Consider the following 22503-nt stretch of genomic DNA (forward strand, 5'->3'; position numbering starts at 1 on the left):
GTTCTTACAACGGGAGGAGTTTCTCTTAGACACAATTTGTGGAAAAAAAACCATTGTCTAATGAGCTACTGATTTTTATAGTGTAATTGTTCGAGGCTTCCTGGTGCTCTCTCATCATGGTGGGGAGCATGGAGAATCCCATGAGCACGAAGCTGCCGTAGCACTTCATTTTGGAGGGATGGATTGCCCATGTCTTGTTGAAGCCTAGAAACAAGGTAATTAACAAGCATAGGGGCATCATTAGTAGCCTGCTCATTAGCAAAATCAAAGTTATCAACGTTAACTTCACCGTCTTTACTATTGTCAACCATTCTAACAACTTTTAGGTGTACTTTGGCACTTCAAGCCCTAGTTGCTACTCCTCTTTACCCCTTTAGAAAAAGTACTCAAGCTATTGTACCCGTGGCTTGAATACCATTAATTGCAAGGAATAGAAGAGAGGGTCGTTCAACACCAAAAAAGCACCGGCTCATGTCAAGCTTCTAATAGCTCAATAGTGGTTACAAGCCCCATAGGACTCCACTATTAAGACCATAGCTCTCGACGGTGATGCCCCGTTCTCTGTACAAAGGCAGGTGGACTGCAAGGCTGAAAATTCCCTATTCTACTTACTCACATGTAATTAATAATACCAACCATTTATAGCTAGCTTGAGGACCTCCCTTCTTGAGCAAGAAAAGAGAAACCTTGTGCTCTGATACCAATGTAACATTTAATGGTCTAGTAACTTGTGTGTAGTGGAAAATAGCATGAACATAGTGAGCAGTTCATTAGAATAGATTCCTGATGAGAATAACAAGAGTGCTTGGGTGAAGAGAGCAACAAAAAGTATAACACCTAGTTAGATAGTATGAACAATACTTCAAAAGAGAGATAAATTAATCAATTGACAATAGTTGAGGACCGGATTTGCATGAAGCCGGTTCCCCCTCCAAAAGGTTTTGTATTATGGTTTCTCCCATCAAGAGAGACATTTTACAATACAATTCTTTGTGTTCCTTCAATACTAGCTAGTGCAATGAATATGGAAACTTCATGCACTAAGAAAAACACTTATCAGATACAACATCAATTCCCTCACGGTCTCAGACCCAAGACCTCACACACCTAGAAGATGGTGAGAGCTAGCGGGGTACGAGAGTAGATTGAGAGGAAGGAGTATTCTTACGAGAAAGATGTACATCTCATCACATAATCACTCATATTAGCATAGCTTAGATTAGTAATTATCATGGTAGAGGAGATGAGCATGCATTGAATCTTGGCTCTTGGTTGGATTTGCATCACAAAGCCAAGAGTTGTTGGTGTAGGCCTCCCTTCTCACAAGCTTGGAGTAGGTGGTAAGCTTTACATTAAATCTTGAGAAGGAGAGAGAGAGTCTTCTTGATTCACACATCGATTGTGTGAGAGTGTAAGTGAATAATGCCTTTGAAAAATCAACCCCCTCTCTCTCTCTCGGTCGACCCCCTTGCTAGCACCTCATTGGACCTCCCCAGGCTTAGCCAATAGGATTTCAGGAGCATAAGTGATAGCCTTCTGGCATGTGTCCCCCTTTCCCCTTTTGTGAGAGCTATAGGTAATTAATTAATGCAACTAGACTCTCATTGGACCCCTTTGTCTCTTGGGCAATAGGAATCAGGCAAGCCATTGGGCTGTTGAATGCTCATTGGACCCCTTGGGAGACCGTCCAATAGTCTTCAAGAGAGCTTAATTCTTATTGGTTCTTTTATTAAGTGTTTTTAAATTAATTAAACTAGATTTACTCTAGCCTAATTTTCATTCGTCCACCTCCATGGCCATCCAATAGGATTTGAGTACACCTTGTGAGCATCTGGGCTAGGGAGCTGACATGTGTCCCTCTTTCCCCTTGTGTAAAAATGAAGCTTGCGAGTGTGTGTGGGTGTTTCTCTCTCATCCCCTACTTCTTCGGCTTGCCCCCTCCCATGTAGGGATTTGTGTGAAGACTTTTGTACACACACTCAAAGCATCCAAATTTCCTAAGCTTTGGCCTTTGGACACAAACTTTGAATTTTGGAACCTTAGCATTTTGGAAGTCTTAATGGGCTAAGCCTTAGTGTCTTTTAAGCCCATTGTTGCACATTGCTCTTTTGCAGATGGCCCCCCCTTTGGATCCCTATTGTGGCTGGTCTACTAGCTTAACCAATATTCTAGCTTTTTCTCCCTTGGACCTTCCCCATATTAAATGATCAGTTTAACATGAGAAAATCATTTAGTAGAATTAGATATTGATTATTATGACAAGATTATTATGATGTTTCATTTTACTGGACAAGCTTTCTATCATTTTACCCTAAATATTGCTATGATCCCAGAATAAAAAATTGCAGATAGCCTAAAGGACCCCGAGGCTGAACCAATAGTGGTTAAGGAGATCCATGGCAAGGCTATCATTGTGGATGACTCCAACAAGCTCTCAACCCACAACCAGGTAGGTAACCCTAAGCCTTGCTATGATCTCAGAATAAAAAATAGCAAATAAATTTGAGTGTCGTGAGGATGTGAAGACGTTACGGACGATTGCACAAACACTGAAGAAGAAGTGTAAGTGATAGATGGAGGAAGGAGTTCACCCTCCAAATCCAAAGAAAAGTACTAACCATGACCCCCCTAAAACCAGTGCACATTGGAAACTTTTAGTTTCTTGTGCTATTTGTGCTATTTACTTTTTTCAAACATAAGATTTTTTTTTTTCTCGGGTGTCAATCTCCACTTCAATTTATTGGGTGGTCTTTTGGGTGCTCTAGTTAAAATACAAGTCATTGGTAATGTTGGGCATCTACACTGTAGTGAAGAATACCTGGGGCATTTTGATCATGAGTTACCCCGAGTAGTTGGGTTCCATGTTCCTCACCTCAGTGAGGACAATAGGACTGCCTTGATCATTAATATGAATGATATGCTTATTGTCACTCATAACAAAAAAGAGGGACAAACCCCACCTACTGTCTACATGGTCCACTTTGGAATTGTGAAGCAAGAAGACAGCTCTATAAAGTACTATGTGCACCATTTTGTAGAATGGTTTGTTATTGGGGTTAGCCAGATCGCTAAAGTTTATGTCTAGAACAAATGCAATGGGAGAGAACTGGAACAAAGATTAGAATTGTGCTTGCCTTAGTCCAGTAGGTGCTTGAGTGGGTGGATTCCAAGAGAGGCGTGTAGTAAAACCTCATGGCTTGTGAAGCAACAGTCTGAACAGATGCTCTTTTTAGACTTGAGCACTTTTTGGAAAGAGTTTCCACAATTCAACAAGGGTAGCACCCTCCTGCTAGATGAAAAATATTATAGGTGCACTTGAATGACAAAGATTCCTATGTTATCTTGCCTTCTCTAGAGGACTAGATAGAAGATCAATGGAAGGGTTTCCTACATCCTGAGGTTTTTCCATTTGTCTATGAATGGAAGATATCAAAAAATCAATTGAAGACAGTCACTACTTGTGCACTAGTTGTAAGAACAAATCAAGAGCAATCTCAGTTAGCTGAAGTGGTGAGGGAAAACATTGTGGGGGCACCATGTTACAAAAGGCTTACTAGTAGTATTAGGACTTGTGATTCTCAACAAAAATCTTAAGAGCTAGATACATGTGACTATGTATGCAAATATTTATGATGGGTTTGATAATGTAACTCATCATGAAGAATTAGACATTTCAAAATGTAAATGAATTTGACATTGTGTTGCGGAATTATACGGTACTTTGTAATGTGAAACCCAATTTTCTACTTAATCAACTTTTTCCTTGTGCCTTACAATTTGTTTGATTATAAGTTGGTTTTAGATTGTTTTAGTTGTTTGTCTTTGAGCTTTTGTAGGTGATTTAAAACCACTTGTAAGTGGAAAGAAGTGTAAGTTGTACCACTTGTAAATTGGGGACCACCTGCAAGTGGTTGAGAACCATTTACAAGTGGTTGAGAAAGCTTTTGCAATTGGTGTATGAGATTAGAAGTATCTGGATAGGAGTGTTCAATCAACCACATGTGAACTGGGGACCATGAACTGGGGACCACTTGCAAGTGGTTGAGAATGACTTGCAAGTGGTTGATAATGATTTGTAAATGGTTGAGAAAGCTTTGCAAGTGGTGTATGCAATTAGAACTATGTGGATAAGACTGTTTAGTCAACCACATGTGAACTGGGGACCACTTTCAAGTGGTTGAAAATCTCTTGTAAGTGGTTGAGAGCCATTCACAAGTGGTTGAGAAAGCAAATTCTAGCCACTTGAAAGTGGTTAAACATTAGGAAGAGAATGAGGTCTAGGAGGGCCTCTTTATTTGCCATGAGATTATGGAGGTGATTAACATTTTCACAAATAGGTGCATGCCATGTGTGCAAGAATGGTGAGTGTGTAAGAGAGGTATAAGAATGGTCAAAGGATGCACTTTTCCCCCCCAAAAAAGGGGGGAACAACTTCATGATTTTTGGCTTTCCATAACTTTTACATACAATCTCCGGATTTGAGCAAAGATTATAGATCTATAATCTACATGCCGAGCTCTTCCCATACATATGTTACTTGATATAGTATTTCCCTCTAGATTTTAAATTTCGTTTTGGGGGAAAATTTTGAATTCAAATAAACTAGCCATTTTGACTGTGTTAATTTTCTAACTTTAATCTCCCACACTTTGTGGTATGCATGACTCCTTAAGGCTAAAGTCCCAAAATGTCACCTTGCTTAAGAGTTGGAGATGTATCAAAACCTCTAGAGCTCACGATGATTGGGTTGTATGCTCTTGCCAGGCTATGCATGTATCAAAATTTGATGGAAAACTTGCTTGTACAAACCTTTCTTCATTGACAACTCCCAACAAGAAGTTGAACTCTTTTGTTTTATTTGGCTTGCCTTTCACAAGCATGCTTTTAAAAAAATTTGGTTACATCTTGCATAGTTGTTATATGCCATAGGACACTAACTATGTCCTTGAAATAGTTAGCAAAGCATCATTTACTACATAACCCAAGACGGAATTTTCAAAGCTTTGCTTCACCATATGTGGTCACCTCTACATCAACTTCTCAATTACGGAACTCAAATGATGCAAAACTTGAAAGGTATGATAAACATAATAAATTCAAGATACACTTCTTACCCAATCCCTCTCTACGATTCTGTCCGATCACATGCTCCCATACTTGTTTGCTCATGCATGCCATGCAATTAAGGTGGGTTGGTAGGGAATATTTGATCCATTGTATGGCTTTGCTCTTTGAACTCAAGCAATTATACATTTTTCCTTGTGTGAGGTCCACAACCCAAAAGATTGGGGAGACTTGATATATGCCCTTATTTTATTGTCAAGTTCCATTGACAACACCCTACTCTGGTTCCACAAACCAAGGATACAAGCAACATAAGAGAGGAAGTATTCTATCCATTTTCATTGTGGTTGTAAGGGTCATATACTACAAGCCATGTCAAAAAATCAAAGGATTCTAATGGTAACTAATTCCTATATAAAGATAAATCCTCATTAAAATACCTAGGATCCATAAACAATTCTTATTTTCCCACATTGAAGAGGCACGGCTACCATTTATAAGTCCTAAATGTGATATGAGACTTATTATAAAGTAACTAAAAATCTTGTGAAAAGTACTCGACTAATCAGGACCACCTATTTGTACACATAGATCCATTAGGATACTAGTCTCCCACATTCCACACTCACGTGTTCCTCTTTTTTTCAAAATTACTACCACATTGCTTTACATGTACAAATAGTCCTCCTTTATTAATTACAAGCACAAGTTTTTTCATACAACCCATCAAACATCACCCAAACAATTCTTTTTCAAATAGGGTCTAATGAAAATAGTCTTATATTTCAACATTTTTTTTCCTAGTTTTCTTATGAGTTTGCCGCTACCCACGGACCGTTTCTGTCTAATCAATGGAGCCTTTGCAAAGGAAATATTTATTCAGTATTTGTGCTTTCCCAATTGCTAACCGCAAGGGGCATCTTGCTAACTACGAGGGAAAAAAAGAGAGCTGATAACCTCAGCTAACTCTCTGCTAACCATGGGATCATCTCACTAACCGTGAGTTTCAAAAGATATTCCTTCAACAATTGTTCTCTTTAAGCGTTTCTTTAAGGTTGAAAGCATGTATTGGTGGTCCAAAAATGGTTGTCTTAGACACTCCTTTTTCAAGTGATTTTGGGGGGAGGAAACTCATGGAGTCAATTATGATTTTGGGGGGAGGGACTCATTTGAGTCACTAATAAAAAGGGAATAAAAAAATGAGGGGGGTGCATTTTTGAATGCCCAATCCTTTTTGAATGTGGTCTACAGACACTGAGCCAGGCTCTTCCTCTCCCCTTCTCTGCTTCTTGTGTTTTGCACAGAGCATCCCATTTCTCTCTTTGTTTATGCACCTTTCTCTATTATGTGTCCACATCTCTTCTCCATAACTCTCTCTCTCTCTCTCTCTCTCTCTCTCTCTCTCTCTCTCTCTCTCTCTCTTCTATGCACACATGATGGAGCCTTCTGTCAAGCTAGGTGTGTGAAGATGTTTTGTTTTCTTGATGCATTGATTTCTTCTTTGTGGTTGTTATGGATTGGGTTGCATGATTTTTTATTTGACATTCGTTTTATTCATGAATAATGGTCAATTAATACGTTCTAAAGATTTATTCATGCGTAATATTTGCTGTCACGTCAGCTTTTCTCAAAAAACATTTTATTGCTTACATATTGATCGATCGACTATTGATCAATAGGTTAAATCGATCTATATGTTTTTGTTCGATATGGTAGTAGTATATAAAGGCCAAATTTGCGTGTTTTAGCTACAATTCCCTTCACCAAAGTGTCAGGTTAGCTCCGATATAGAAAGGTTGAGTTGTCAACTTAAAAAATCTTTGATTTTTAAAGAAATTTTTATTTTTAATGTTTTATACATTAGAAATAAAATAATTATATAGATTTGAATCATTTATAATTCTTAACAATAGAAGTTATTTTTTAACTCTATTGCTAAGTTTAAATAACTCTATTGCTAAGTTATTTTTTAACTCTATTGCTAAGTTTAAATAAATTACTTTAAACAATAGAGACTATACTTTTAGCTCTACTTGTTCAAGAATAGATAAATAAATAATTGTACGCATTAGAGGCTACTTTTCTAGCTATAGTGCGAATATACAATTCTAAACATTAGAAGCTATACTCTTAGTCTATTTGTTTTAGAATAGATACTAAAAGTGATATTTGATGGTTAAAATCTATTATAGCTATAATATGTGCACAAATAATAGTGTTAGTTCATACATTTTGGAACATAGGGTCTTTTGGTTGTCATGAACAAATCTTCTTACCTCCATATAGACATAGAATAGGTCCACTTAGTGCCTCTTGGTTGTTATGAAATGATTCTGTTACTTCCAAGTGAGGTTTAAAGTATGAAGTAGGATTCACTTGGTTGCATAGAATAGGTCCACTTAGTGCCTCTTGGTTGTTATGAGATGATTCTCTTACTTCCAAGTGAAGTGTAAGTTATGAAGTAGGATTCACTTGGTTGTTATCGAGCTTATGCTCTTACCTCTAAGTGAATATGGTGGATTACCTATAGAATTCCCTAGGATGTTATTGAGCTCCTACCTCTATGAGACATAGATAGTGGAATGTGAGATGACTCCATCATTCATTTAAGTTGTCTTGAGCAAACGCTCTTTACCACCTAGTATCTAAGAATGATATATTCATTGGTGATCTTCCCTAAAACATTATCTTGACACTATTCATTCATCATTTTAATTTAGCAAATCATATCTATAACCTTTTATCTTTCTCATTGTGCTATTATGGTGAAAAATTATAATCATAGTGTATCTATTCATTGTAGGATATATTTTGTTGAAGTTAGAAAGCATGGTGCGAGGAAAAGAGTGGTCGTATGTGGAGGAAAAAGAGAGAGGCAAGACAATTTTGTTTTTGGAATGCAAACATTGTGGGCATAACATGCCACGCAATGCAACTCGTATCAAAGAACATTTATTCGGCACTAATCCCAATGTGAAATAATGTGGAGCACCACCTAACTACATATGGGTCCATTTTGCAGGGTATGTAAAGAAATGCAAATAGGTAGGACTTCTTCTTAAGAGACAGCAGGGTATGACAAGTGCGTCATCTGTCAACATAGAAAAAGTGAGTGTAGATCAAGAAGACTGTGGACCTTCTATGTAATAGATGGAGAAATGTAAACATCATTCATGATAATGTATCTCACTTTGTCTCACTGTAGCTCCCTATTGAGCTATATATCTCACTTTTTTACTTTAGTAGCAACAAAGCCAAGTATTGAAGAGAATTTGCATAAGCATAAGTATTGAGGACATTTCTTGGCAATCAAATAAAAAGACATTGCTTGAATCTCAACAAAGTCATCAATTAGCAACTCCAAAACAAATTCATTGCCAGAAACATAGAGAGATACAATGCATCTCACAAAAGGACGGGATAAATTGCCATTAAAATTTTCAACTACAGTCTACAATGTCTTTAAGAAAGTGTGATATCCACCACTTCTTCAAGATCTGCGTTCAATGCTGCCTCAAGTATATCCATCGTTTCTTGAATATCTACCTCGTGACTTGGTCCTGCCTCCTCAAGCAAGGGAGAGAGAGGACCGTACCGCGCTTTGTATCTGGCAAGTTTTTTCTTTAAAACACCTACTTCTTCTTCTTTGGCTGCCAACTTCTCTTGTAGAGAGAAAATGCTCTCTCCTTGGCTGGCTAGTGTAGCCCCTTGAGACACAATATTAACAATTTGTTCATGCTCATTTGGTAGGAGCACAATTGGTCTCTTTCGTGCAGGTGGATCTGCCTCCCCATGACATGCTTGTGCCCTTTCTTTAGCTCTTCCAAGTCCGACACCAATGTTGAAAGGACGGTCCTGTCCAAAGGATGCGCTTCTTCATTATATCTTGCACGAAGACTTGTTGGATGAAGTACATTGCAACTTGATTATTGTTAGGTAGACTGCGCTCCTTTTGGATGAAGCGTAGGAGCAACACACACGCGAGCCCTTTGTGTTGCAAATCGGAGATTTTCAATGGTGTCGTTGCCTTGGCACGACCTGACCTCCTGAACAGTACATCTGTCACAAAAAGAGAGGGACAACACTTGTGTACGTCTTTCAATTTCATTGGTTCACCCTCCAAACATTCCGGCTCCGTAGCCTCAACAAAGAATGCGGAAAGGTCTTGAGCCCCGTAACGCATGCTCTCCTTTCTGAGGATGCGTGGATCTGCCTCCCCATGACACGCTTGTTCCCTTTCTTTAGCTCTTCCAAGTCCGACACCAATGTTGAAAGGACGGTCTGTCCAAAGGATGTGCTTCTTCATTATATCTTTCACAAAGACTTGCTGGATGAAGTACATTGCAACTTGATTATTGTTAGGTAGACTGCGCTCCTTTTGGATGAAGCGTAGGAGCAACACACACGCGATCCCTTTGTGTTGCAAATCGGAGATTTTCAATGGTGTCGTTGCCTTGGCACGACCTGACCTCCTGAAGAGTACATCTGTCACAAAAAAAGAGGGACAACACTTGTGTACGTCTTTCAATTTCATTGGTTCACCCTCCAAACCTTCGAGCTCCGCAGCCTCAACAAAGAATGTGGAAAGGTCTTGAGCCCCGTAACGCATGCTCTCTCTGAGGATGCGTTGAGACTCTTCATGATTGAGCTCACCGTCAACATTGGGAGGAGCTATGGGGTTGCCATTTCTTGTCGAATCACACAGTAAATAATTAGATCGAAAAAATAGATACACATTGATTAAAAAACGACAATCAATGGTAACATTCACACAATTTTAAAATTCACATCTCTCTCATCAATTTGACAACAAAAATGTAATAAAATAGCATGAAATTTCAAATCAATGGACATGAGACAAGACAAAACTGTATCATTGCAAAGTACAGACACGTTTTAAAATTACAAGGTATGATTTTAAATTTCAATCATTGGATGGCCTCAAGCCTGCACTATCTGGGAGTGTGCAACCAACACGCTTAATGCCTTGTAACGTGCTGAGGAGATCATGTGAGGACTTGCGCTGGGTGGGATTGGTAGATACAAAAGTGCGTAGGACTTCCTGAAAGCATCTGAGGAAAGTGATATAATTAGTGTCATCATCCTTAGGGAAATATTTAAGGAGTTCTTGAATGTATTTACAAAGGGAGTAGATATCTTGGCTGCACGTGAAGACTGGAGGATTTGTCGATATACATTCGGGAGCCACCCACCAATATCGCTTACTCCAGGCTTCCCTTGTCAATGGGAGAAGATCTGGCAACTTTGGAATGTGTTCTCTATGGGGAACAAGGTTCCACTACCCCAATCACATATGCCTACATATACTCCACCCCATCCAAATGCAACAAGATATTACTCCCATGAACATCATTGTGAGTGATGTTATTCACGTGCAAAAAGATGAAGGTTTGGAGCAATCCATTAATGATAGGCCATATATTCTTCTTGATGCCTTCAACGGTCCCCTTAGTGTCTCTGAAACCCTTGCTCATGGACACATTCTTCCTCTCCTTTTGGAGTCTCTCTAGCCAATGGTCGAGGTTTCCACCATTCCACATCTTGAAGATGAGGGTGGGCGCTCGCGTGGAATGTCTCGCCAATCCCAGAGCTGCAATGATTCCACTATGAGTGATATTCATAATTGTGGCTTCATGCAGTGCTATGTCATTGGCACTCTTATGGCCATCACCCTTGATTAGCTTGCCATTGTAAAATTTATCCGTGAAGGTTTGATGGTTGACTTTTACCTTCATGACCATGCCGTATCTACCTTCTCCAATGCTTGCCATTTCTAGAAATTCAATGCAATCCATGCGCATGATGATGAGGTTGCATGGATCTAAACTTCCCATGTTGGGCGGCATTGGATCATTGCTAGAGATTGGTACTTTCGAAGCGGCAGGCACTTCGGGTATATCCTTGGGCTCTTCTTTGATTCTTGGTCTCTTTCCCTACTGCTTCATGCTTCTGTAGAGGACCTCTACTTCCTTCATATTGTCCATGAATCCAAACTTCCCTTTCATTTGCTTGTGAAGGGTTTCTGCACCTTTGCGACTCACGTCATGGACCAACTGACCACCTGTAAGGACTTCAATCCCACGTGAAGCACCACAAAATTTTGTAACTAGTTTTGCATGTGTAGCACTACATAACTCATCTAAAAATGATTTGTATGAGGAATTTTGCAAGACTTCCTAAAGGTGGTCACTTCATAATCCATAAAGATGAGTGCATATGAATTCTTTGACATATTTGCACTCAACTTTTGTTATCTTGCCTATAGTACCCATGATGTGCATAGAAGCTAAAACAAAAAAACAAAAAATCAAAACTTCTCAACAGTATAAGTGACATGTAATACAATACATTCTAGTCATTCTTTACAACACCACCATTGGGCAATCACCCTAAACCCTAAACCACCGGTTTACATGAATGTAATTTATGATTAATATACACAAGAACATGCACATGATTATGCATGATGTTAATTATGATTTTTCATATCATAAAGAAATATGTTATGATTTTTTGAATCAAAAACCTCGCATTATGAGACATTATCAATAGGAATGTGACAAAGTCGTAGAAATATCCATTATTTTACAAATTACAAAGATTAATGTAAAATATGGTGTCTTGTGGGTATCCTTCTCATTATAAGGATCTAAGCAAGTCCTAAGCACTAGACAAAGGGGTTTTATTCCTGTTGTTGTAAGAGAAAAAGATAAACATTCGATCCCTTCCAAAAGAGGCCTCTCTCCAATTTGGGAAGAAGAAGAGGATCCATACGAAGGGCTCAAAACTTTTCTCCTTGATGATGCATCTCCTTCTCAAAGGAGAAATCAAGAGCCTCCACGAAGGAACAAGAAAGAAATGAGTCTCCCGCTACCTCGGCGGAGATGGCTCCATGAAGACGGCGGGCTAAACGCTCACCTCCAAAACAGAGAGGACCATCGCACACTTCTCCACACCATAGTTCAAAGAGGGATGATAAAAATCAAGAGAAGAAAAAGCAAAGAAAGAGGACACCCTCTTCTCCATCTTATTCATCCTCTTCCTCTTATGAAGGTGATGGTGAAGACAAAGAAGATCAAGGCAAGAAAAAGGCGAGAAAGAGGTCACCCTCTTCTCCATCTTCCTCAAATTCTTCATCTTCTGAAGAAAGTGATGGTGCAACTTTTGAACCATCAAAAAGAATAGGACATCTGAAATCCTATGCCGTGTGGAAGAGGTCGTCCAAGCTCAAGAAGTTCAAAAAGGGAGGGAACAACATCTCTTTCCTTAGCTATGATGGCACCTTTGGTGCTACGGACAAAGTCTTGGCCTTTATCCAACAATTCGATGCAATGTTTGGAGATGAGGGCTTCATGGAGTCCTCTAAGCTACACCATGTAGCTATGCACTTTCAAAAGTCCGCCAGGCAATGGTGGTCTAGCCTACGGGCCAACGGTGAAGCTGCACGAACATGGAAAGCTTTTTCCATTATGAAGTAGCTTTTGGCCACCGATGCCAAAGACAAAGTACTCACCGAATGGCGAAGCTTAAAGCTCTCTCCTTACGAATCCATTCACAAATATGTAGACAAGTTTTGGGACCTACAACTCAAAGCCACTGTCTTCAAAAAGTTGGATTTTGGGGAGAAAAAGCAACAATTTTGTGCTGGCTTAACTGAAGAAATGGTGGAGTATGTCAACTCCCAAAGTCCATGCACCATATCGGCGGTTATACACCATACTATGGTGGCTTCTCGAATCAATTTCCAAACAGGGGCTAAGAGAAATTTTAAGCCCACTGAAAACAAGGGTTCCAATGAGCCTAAGGGGAAGGACAATGTCCAAAAGTCTCCTAAGGGCATTAACTAATTACCTAAAGCTCTCACAAAAGGGGAAAGGGGGACACATTTCAGAAGGCTATCACTTATGCTCCTGAAATCCTATTGGCTAAGCCTGGGGAGGTATAATGAGGTGCTAGCAAGAGCAAATAGCAAGGGGGGTCGACCAAGAGAGAGAGGGGGACTGATTTTTCAAACGAATTATTCACTTACACTCTCACACAATCAATGTGTGAAGCAAGAAGACTCTCTCTCTCCTTCTCAAGCTTTAATGGAAAGCTTACCACCTACTCCAAGCTTGTGAGAAGGGAGGCCTACACCAACAACTCTTGGCTTTGTGATGTAAATCCAACCAAGAGCCAAGCTTCAATCCATGCTCATCCCCTCTACCATGCTAATTACTATGCTAAACTATGCTAATATGAGTGATTATGTGAGGAGATGTATATCTTTCTCGTAAGAATACTCCTTCTTCCTCTCAATCTACTCTCATACCCCGCTAGCTCTTACCATCTTTGAAGGTGTGTGAGGTCTTGGGTCTGAGACTGTGAGGGAATTGATTTTTTGTTTGATAAGTGTTTTTCTTAGTGCATGAAGTTTCCATCTTCATTGCACTAGCTAGTATTGAAGGAACACAAAGAATTGTATTGTAAAATGTCTCTCTTGATGGGAAAAACCATAATACAAAGCCTTTTGGAGGGGGGATTGGCTCCATGCAAATCCGGTCCTCAACTGTTTTCAAGTATTGTTCATGCTATCTAGCTAGGTGTTATATTTTTTGTTGCTCCCTCCACCCAAGCACTCTTGTTATTCTCATTAGGAATCTATTCTAATGAAATGCTCACTATGTTTATGCTATTTTCCGCTACACACAAGTTACTAGACCATTAAATGTTACAAATCTTCTTTTTCACCTTCCTGATTGTGGGTTGAGATGTTCCTGGAGTCATCCACAATAGCATCAATGGTATGGTTCTCCTCAACCACTATTGTTGCAGCATCCATTTTTTTGTAAGGAGGAATGTCTATTGGGTTTCCAAGCCCAACTGGTGTCAGGGTTTCCACCTTGGGTACACACTGTATAGAATGCAAGGAAGGATAATTTTAGTAGAGTTTCTTACATGGAAGTTTTTACATATATGTAAAAATTTCAAAGTAATCAAAATATAGTGTTTTTCTCAGAGTTGAATCTCTCTCTTTTCTTGTTCATCTCTGCATGTCTCTCCAAAGAACCATGGCTTCTCAGCTTCACCCTCCATAGCTATGGAGCCTATCAACTGGTATCAAAGACTTGCTTGTTGGCCTCGGCTTTGACTCAATACCACGTGGAGCAGCCGCTTGTGGAAGAGACAGGGAGGTCATCAACCTGCAACAAATCAAGCACAACTTGCATCAATTTTCTTGCCTTGGGGTTCTGATGAAATTTTGACACTTCATCTCCTCCTAATTTGGCCTCCTCAGCCCGCTGTGAGCAAAGCCAGCAATGTTATCTGTTGTCTATGCCATTTCTCCACACAAAGTTTGATAATTTTTAATTTTCACACAACTTATTAAATTGGCTGCGTTTTGAGCCCTTTGGCTTTGACCAAGAGCCCATTCACAACCTCAATTTGGTGCTCGATGCTCAGTAATAGCAAATTGGCATTTGATCTTGAAGGTTTGGAGAAATTTCTAGACCGGCAGCATATCAGCAAGCCTTTTGCTCAGAGTTTAAAAGCTACAATCCGAGTGGCATCAAATCAAAAAGTATCTTAAAATGACTTGTAGATTTACTAATCGGTGGTGTGGAAAACCCAATTGTATCTTCAACATCAAGTTTTTTTTCAATTCACTATGGGATCAAAAGTCGACAGTTTTAATGGATCCGGCTTCCATACCTGGCAAATTAAACTGAAAGGCTATCTGATGCGCAAGAATCTTTGGAGCGTGGTCAAGCCCCTATCAACCAAAGAAGCTGGCACATCCATTGCCGAGCAACAATGCAAGGAAAAATAAGCATTAGGTATTATTCTGACATCTCTTGAAGATGACTTCATTCATTATTTGGATGATGTGAAATCTTCAAATGCTGCTTGGATGGAATTAGAGAAAGTTTTTGGTCCTAAAGCCAAGTACTCCAAAATGAGCCTTAAAATGGAGCTATATTGTCTTTCCATATGACAAAAACATTACAATTTTAGCTAATAGATTAAGAAGGATTCGTACTCAGTTAATTTATGTTGAAGCCCTTGTGAAACAGATAAAGATCTTATAGCTGATTTCCTTAATAGCCTACCTGTAGAATTTTGTCAGATTGTAACCATTTTAAAAGATAAGGATATGTTGCCTTCATTGGACGGTATCATTAATTCATTGCAGGAAGAAGCGAAGCAAGTATCATTGTCCATTCTTACATAGCTCCCACTACATATATAGCTCATGGTTGCACTTTGACTACAACTTCAACCATACTACCAACACTAGACCTTGTGCAACCTGTGGCCGTAGCCATCATTAAACCAAGGATGTTTTCTTCAAAAATCCTTTCAACCAGTTTGGAAAGACCAATCATCCTTTATGTAAGTGTTTTAAAAATAACAAACAATAGCTCAACATGGTGAAGCACTGATGCTTCTCGTAGACAGGGATATCTTCTAGTTTTTTTTAAAAAATTATGTTGCTTTTTTTATGTCATTCATTTGTCAATAAATTGTACAGGTTATAGAAACTGCCACACATTAGTGGTAAGAATGCTCATTTATGTTTGGTTCAGAGTTTTGGTTGTCTCACTCTGATAGTTTCCTAAGGGAAGTGCACACACACACACCTATGTTGTTGTCGAGGGGAGGGGGCTTCTACACGTACTTTCAAGGGATTGAACTCTACCATGGTATACATCAAGTCCATTGTCAGTGGTTTGGTCTTCAGGGGGGGGGGGGGGTTGCTGGGTTTTCAAGCCCATGTGGTGTCAGGGTTTCCATCATGGGTACACACTCTATTGCATGTAGGGAAGGACAGTTTAAGTAGAGTTTCTTGCATGTAAAGTTTTACATGTATGTAATGGTTTCAAATTAATCAAAATATAGCATGTCTCTCTCTCTCTCTCTCTCTCTCTCTCTCTCTCTCTCTCTCTCTCTCTCTCTCTCTCTCTCTCTCTCTCTCTCTCTCCTCATTCATCTCTGCACATATCCCCAAAGCACCATGGCTCCTCGTTTTCACCCTCCATAGTTATGGAGCCTATCATTGTCATCCATGGTTGTGTCCTTGAAAAACTAAAAAAACATCAAATAGTTTTGTGTTGTTTTTGTCAAATACAAGCAGAAAAGAACTTTTCTCAACATTGGTTTCTATGAAGGAATGATCATGTTAGACTCTTGACCGGACTAATCTCATGGCAAGTGAAATCAAGCTGATTATAGTGAACTCACCCCCATGATCTGTATATGCAGTTCCGAGCGCCCAACACTTGGCAATCTCTAGAATCTTTACCGTGCACATTGGGTAGGTGTACTCTAACCTGGTGCTACATAGTACTCCAAAGAACAATGGGTGATACTTATGTTGACATTCCAACAAGAAAACCCCTGCCATGTGGTTAGCTAAGAGGGGTTTTCCACATGTAGCACATTTTCCACCAATGCGCAACCGGTTTAAAAAAGGAGGCCCTTGTAGGTGGTGAAGGCACCATGAAGGCTGTAGTGTCCTGCTGCATATATTTAATTGCGGTATCCATGAACTCTTTTTGAGGCGTCAAGAACCATGATTCACATTCCAAATCATTTCCTACCAACCATACATATACAACAACATAAAATAAGATCATTTAATGCTTGGTTGCACTTAAATTTGCACTTTGATGCTGCTACCCACCTTCTTCTTAATAACATTTTAAAGCAGATTGTAGAATGCTTGGCAAACACTTTTGAAACACCTACAAATCACTTTGCATGAACTTTGTTATTACTTCCAAGAACCTACTAAGCATTTATAAAGAACAAGTTCTCTCTTAGCTCCTTTTAAGCACTTCTATGAACATTTTAAGCAACATTGAGGACTACAAAGAACCTCAAAGAAGTTGCTACATTGCTTTGTCACCACTTGTTAGGCACTTTCTAATCACCTCACAACATTTTGTAGCTCTTCTAAGAACTTCAAAGTACTTTCTAAGCACCGTTGACCATTGTAAAGAAGTTCTAAGGACATATCCCTCTTCTCATGCAGCTACACTCTCACCCTAGTCAACTCCTTTTGCAGGTCATCCTCCTTGGCATTCATTCCCTTTGCCATGTCCAATACCTGGTGAATACATTGGCTTCTTTACTTCCTTGCATGCCTACAACTTGCCTGCCATCATTGTTGATATTGAGGTAAGGCACCATCACAGATAGATGTTTCTCTATTGATCAAGCCATAATCAACACAGAAGTTGTTGATCTTCCTCTCTAACCCCCTTTCTTCAGCTTGCAATTGTCAAGGACGGATCTATTAAACCTTGCCCATGCAATTTGATGTGTCATCGGATCTATCAATGCTTCTTGATATCTCTCATACACAAATCCCCATGCAAACTTTTCTAGTAGCTCACCATTGTATGGGGTCGCTTGATATACCTTCTAGTACAAAAGCCTACACTCATTGACAAACTCATCCCTCACATGGTGAAGAAATTGGTTCATGTTTTTCTTGTGCAAGCACTTGAAAACACTTAGCCACTCCTCATCAGGGATATTTTCTTCTCTGGATCTTTAGGTAGCCTCCCCTCTAGGCTGAGGCCATGATACTCATCTAGTTCCTTGATCGAGTAGCAGAATCTTGATAGGCATGGGTACTCAAACGCTACAACTACCAAAAAATAGATCTTGTTGAAAGACCATCTTTGCAGCCCTTGCAACAATGGAAAATGCAATGCAAAGTAGATGCATGCATACCTTTTGACGACTTTGATGACACCTTCAAGTTGGATGCATAATACTTGACGAGGCTGCCAAGCACCCTCTTTACCTTCAGTTTTTCTGGACTACATAGGGGTTTGCTTCACTTTGCTATCTCATTAGGTGGAGGGGTCTGATCTTCAAATGAAAATTCTTGCATCATGTTCTTCAAGGTTATGTGGCTTGGTAAACCAGAGCCATGTGAATTTATAGTGCGGCCTGTGAAAATAAGGAAGAGAAGGGCTAATGCCTATAGAGTAGCTTGAGTACATACATGGTGGGAATGCAAAAACAGGACATGCAAGAATGACATGCATGGAGAGAAGCTCGAATAGCAATTAGAGGTTACCTTTCAAGTCCTTTAGAGCTCCTCAAGGAAGAAAGTAGTCCTAGCATGAAGCAGAGATTCTCCTCAAGTACACCTACCCACGAAGTTTTGAGTGGGAATGGAAATGCAAAAAAGGGACATGCGAGAAGGACAACAATAGTAGTTCTTTCTTCTTCTATATTTTGAGCCATTTTAGTAGTGGGTAGGGAATTTTTGGCTCAGGAACCTCCTCTCATAGCTACTCTAGCGTGCTGTATTTGAGTAAATCCAATTTTAATAAATGATTCTTGTAGCGGAGGTTCCTGGCCACAACTTCCTTAGTCACCTCCCAATGTTCCTCTGATAGATGCGAGTACTCTTGAGGTAATTTGTGTCAATTGAAGTACTCAAGTCCTCATACTTTCTCTCTTCTTTAATGTTCTCAAAGTTAGGCCCTATTTCCAAGGGTCCTTTCTCTCTGGGAGGGAGGTTTTGGAACTACTCTACCGTTGATAGTTGCTTTCTTAAATCCTCCACTTCCTTCTTGAGCATCTCAATGATTTTGTCTTTTGATTTTCCCTCTTCTGTCATGGCCTTGCGCTTATCGTGTAAAACTTCTTCCAATGTAATTCTTGTTCTCTGAGAAACTTCTAGTGCCTGTTGCAATTATGTGGTCTGCTTCTTGTAGATGTCAGTGTGCTCAGAGCTACTTGTCGAGATGAGCAAGGGATCTTCTCTAAATGCCTCTAGCTATCTAATTTGATTAGCTATTTGACCTTTAAGCACATCTATTGATATCTATTGCTTCTGAGCAAGTGTTGCGGACTCTTTATCACTTTGGTGGGCTTGTTGATATTGCTTCTCTTTCTGGTCTAGGATAAGTTTACTACTTTGAGCTATGCTTTTTTGTATTTCCCTGGCCATCATCTCCTTCTCATACAACTCCTTGTACTTTGTACCTCTCCACTGACATGCTCTAATTGTACATTTCTTCTTTGAAGATCTTATATTAAAAGGGTGTTGGTCTCAACCAACCCTTTGTTTTCACTCCTTTTTTTGTCCATTTCTTGATGTATACCGACCAGTGATAGGCTAAGATCTGCATTTTTCTCTTCTTCTCTCTTGTATTTGAGACTTACCTGCATGATTTCCTTGTTTAGAACCTTGGCCAACTTAGAGATCAATGCTACCTTGGCCATACTAGACATTGATTCTTGGATGAGTGGCCCTTGAACAACACCTTGTGTTGTTTATGTGGCGGTTTCTAGTATGGACTCCTTTATTCATCTTTCTTGATAAGTGTGGTTTATGGTGGAGAGGTTGTCTCGATCGTGAGTGCTAGATCTATCTCCATGTGGAGCCTCCTTAAGAGAGTGTCTGGGCAAGGATTTTGGTCCTACCCTCTAGTGCTTTCTTCACATTTCCTGTATCTTCGTGACTACTTGGATAATTTGTTGTTGTTGAACTTCTAATAAATTAGGTAAACCAACCATCCCAAGGTTTTCTTGTATTTTTAGCAAAAGCCTTCAGGCTGATTTACTTCTTCTTGTTATTTCCCGTTCTTAATCAGTCGTCATGGGGTTTTCTTGAATTTTTTGCAAGCCCTCTAACTAACCATCTTCTCTTGTTGCCTGTCTAGGTGTCCTTGACTCTGGGCTGGGCTCTTTTATGAAAGACATAGATAGGTCTGCCATAGCCTAGGCCTCTTCTATAGACTACGTTTAAAAAATCTTGGAGTGTCTTTTTGGCCCTGCTCCTCAGCTGTAAGCGGTCCATGTTGGGCCTCCACATTAGTACTTTCTGTATAGACTTGGCTGACCTGCTTTGACTAAAGGCTTATGTCAATGGGGAGGGGCTCCATGGGGATCAGATTGGTAGGCACATGGCTTGGTATCTTGGGTTCTTCTTGTTGTTGAGTTTCTTGTTGCTACTCTTGCCTCACCTTTGCCTCTTGCTAATAGATATGGTCATCATTTCGATAGCATTGTCTTCTTGTGTCTTATCAAAGGATTCTTCTTCCCTGGTGGTTGTAGTGGTTTGTTGGCAATCCAATATTCTTTTTGTTCTTAATTCTCTGGTGGAGGCACTTTCTTCACGTTGATCTTGAGTCTTCATCTATTTAGGTTTTTCCCCTTCTGCTGGTCACTTCGAAGTTTGGCCCTTAGCCCTCATCATGTACGACAAACTTTGGGCATGCTCTTCTTCTTTAAGCTTTTTTGTATCTCTACTACATTGAGCTGCTTCCCATTTTTTTTCCTTTCTTTCTTCCTTTTCCTTCTATTTTCTCTCTTGTTCATCCTTGGTCCTCTGCTCTCTTTGCTCCACTCTCTCGGCATATGCACATACTGGCTTTCTTTCTTGAATAGTGGGATCTGATTGCTGAAGCTCTTTCTTTTCCTCATCAGTCTTTGATCCAACTGTCTCAGATCTGGTGGCCCCCTCATCCCTAACATACTCTAGTTGTGTTTTTTTCTTCGTCCTTGTGGTTCGTGCCAATTTAGAAGGTGTTTCCACCTTCTTTGCCTTGGTTTGACATACTCACTACCCAATTATTTGAATCTGGAGCATCGTCTAGTGAATGCCATTCTCCAACAAAATATGCTACAATATTTGTAAAAAAATTGTCTCCCTCGGTTGTGGGATGTCGAACTTCTTGGCCCATTGCTTTTTCTCAGCTGCTACTAGCCAATCGAAGCCCCATTTGGCTAGGACAATAGGTACATGCCCATGTTACGGTACTATCTTGTATATAGTTGATGCCAAATCTTGTTTGGCCTTGTGTATTTGGTTTGTCTATCCAAATGTAGGTGTTAATGTAGCACTCTCATTAAGTGGTATGTAATTCTGTCTTTGAAACTACTAAATGTAGACAACTTCATTGTATTGAAGTCCTCAACAGCATAGCCTTTTCGTTTTATCTACTCTCCCCTTGGTAACTTCATGATTTTTGTTATGGTATCTACAGTGATTCCCACGATCATCTTCTCTCCGTTTGCTTTTGTGAGTGTTGTCTTCATCTTCTATTTGTCTATATTTTGGAGAGCAGTGATCAAATCATGAGCACATCTGTTGTAATGGAATTGGCCTATTAACTTGAGAGTAGCAAAAATTAATGAGAGTACTTTTGAGAAATTACTTTGTGAGCATAGAGGGTGAACATAATTGAAGTTAGCAACATAATTATAGCAATTAGTTAACTTGGCATGAACAATAATTTTGCAAGAGAGAGACTTTAGAGAACATGACAACAGTTGAGGACCGGATTTATGTGGAGTTGGTCCCCCCTCCAATAGGCATTTGTATTATGATTTCTCCCATCAAGAGAGACTTGTCTCTCTCTTACAATAATTTTGCAAGAGAGAGACTTTAGAGAACATGACAACAGTTGAGGACCGGATTTATGTGCAGTTGGTCCCCCCTCCAATAGGCATTTGTATTATGATTTCTCCCATCAAGAGAGACTTGTTACAATACAACCTTTGTGTTCCTTGTGACCTAGGTGATGCAATGAATATGGAAAGCTTTATGCATCACAAGCATAGCATAAACTTTGAGGAAAGACTTAACTATCCCAAGACCTCAAACACCTTCGAAGGTGGAGAGAGCTAGCAGGGAATGAGGGTAGGGAAGAGGAAGAAGAAAAATTTCATAGGAGAACGAATAAGTTCATCACATATCATCACTCTTCTTGCTAGAATACATAATATCATAGTAATGAAGATGGAGAAGATGGAAATCTTAAGCATTGAAGCATGGCTCTTGGTTGGATTTTCACTCCATAACCAAGAGTGTTGGTGTAGGCTCTCAACCTTCACTTTCTTAGAGAAGAAGAGGGAGCTCTTGCACTTTGCACAATTCACAATGAGACTATGTGTGAGTGTGTGTGGGAGAGTATACCCCCTAGCTTTCTTTCGTCGAGCCCCCCTTGTAGCTCATGCTTGAAGCTCATAGGACCCCTCTAGGCCTAGCCAATCATAAGCAAGAATCATACCAAGCAACAAGGGTAGCCTTGGAACAAGTCCCCCTTTCCCCTTTGAGAGAGAGGACTTGATAAATGCAAAATCAATTAATTAAATCTCCTAGATTATCATTTGACCCCCTGGGTGGCCAACCAATAGGCTTCACGCACACCATGAGGGCAACATGAGGAGGAACTTGACAAGTGTCCCTTTTGCTTTCTTTGTACCAAGCATGCCTTGTGTGGGTGTGTGTGTGTTCTCTCTCAACCCCCCTCTTGTAGGGCTCGCCCCCTCCTTGTAGGGATTGAATCTTGACTTTTTGACACCTGAAGCCCCTCAAGATTAGGCCCAGTTCCCACCACAAGCTTGGACCTTAATCACTTCAAGCTTGGGATGGGTTCTCCCCTCAAGTACAGGCCTAGAATC

Source organism: Adiantum capillus-veneris, chromosome 15, assembly GCF_014529385.1.
Source record: "Adiantum capillus-veneris isolate H3 chromosome 15, ASM1452938v2, whole genome shotgun sequence".
Classification (NCBI taxonomy): domain Eukaryota; kingdom Viridiplantae; phylum Streptophyta; class Polypodiopsida; order Polypodiales; family Pteridaceae; genus Adiantum; species Adiantum capillus-veneris.